The 851-nt window shown below is 36.1% G+C and overlaps 1 protein-coding gene across 1 annotated transcript in view; it reads right to left on the bottom strand.

Moving 5' to 3' along the window:
• The window catches only part of MAN1A1 (mannosidase alpha class 1A member 1), a 149,717-nt gene that overhangs the window by 37,013 nt on the left and 111,853 nt on the right, over nt 1-851 (bottom strand). The window lies entirely within an intron of this gene.

Below are 851 nucleotides of genomic sequence, written 5' to 3' on the forward strand. Positions count from 1 at the left end.
ATCTACTTCTGAATATCCATATGCACAGGAAATTAGTGAAGATTATTCACTTAAAATATCCTCTGCTAGAGGAGTACTTTTTTTTTTTTATCACAACATTCATTTTCAGAATTATTTCCAAATCTTTCTTAGGCCCAAACTTGCTCATTATGCCAACTACTTTACCATAGACAATAGGTAATGTTTGTAAAAGGACATTATGATTTCTAGAGCTGCTGATCCAATCAACTAAACCAGTGGGTTAAACCAGGGGTCCTCAAACTTTTTAAACAGGGGGCCAGTTCACTGTCCCTCAGACCGCTGGAGGGCCGGACTATAGTTTAAAAAAAAACTATGAACAAATTCCTATGCACACTGTACATATCTTATTTGGAAGTAAAAGAACAAAACGGGAAATACAATATTTGTATTTGCATGTGGCCCGCGGGCCATAGTTTGAGGAGCAATAGGTAATGTTTCTAAAAGGACATTATGGTTTCTAGAGCTGCTGATCCAATCAACTAAACCAATGGGTTAAACCAACTGGCAGTGTAAACCTTAATTATGAAGGGTAAATATTTGATAACTCAGGAATTTATAGCACTTGGTCAGCCTGAAGAAACTATGGTCTAAAATAATTTTTGAAATTAACCTAAGTCTAAAATCTAATTAAAAGTACCCTCATGTATGACCTTCAGCGAGGTGGCAGGGATTGCACATATTTTCGACAATGTGTGCTCCACTCTTCACGTACACTGACAACGATGAATACATCTCCACCCGTTTCACATCAGTAGTAGCTGACTAAACACTGTTAAGACCATATCTTATTTCATTTCTAAGATATTCAGACTCATTTAAAAAACTTTATT

This window comes from Myotis davidii, unplaced genomic scaffold (genome assembly GCF_000327345.1).
Source record: "Myotis davidii unplaced genomic scaffold, ASM32734v1 scaffold147, whole genome shotgun sequence".
NCBI classification, from domain to species: domain Eukaryota; kingdom Metazoa; phylum Chordata; class Mammalia; order Chiroptera; family Vespertilionidae; genus Myotis; species Myotis davidii.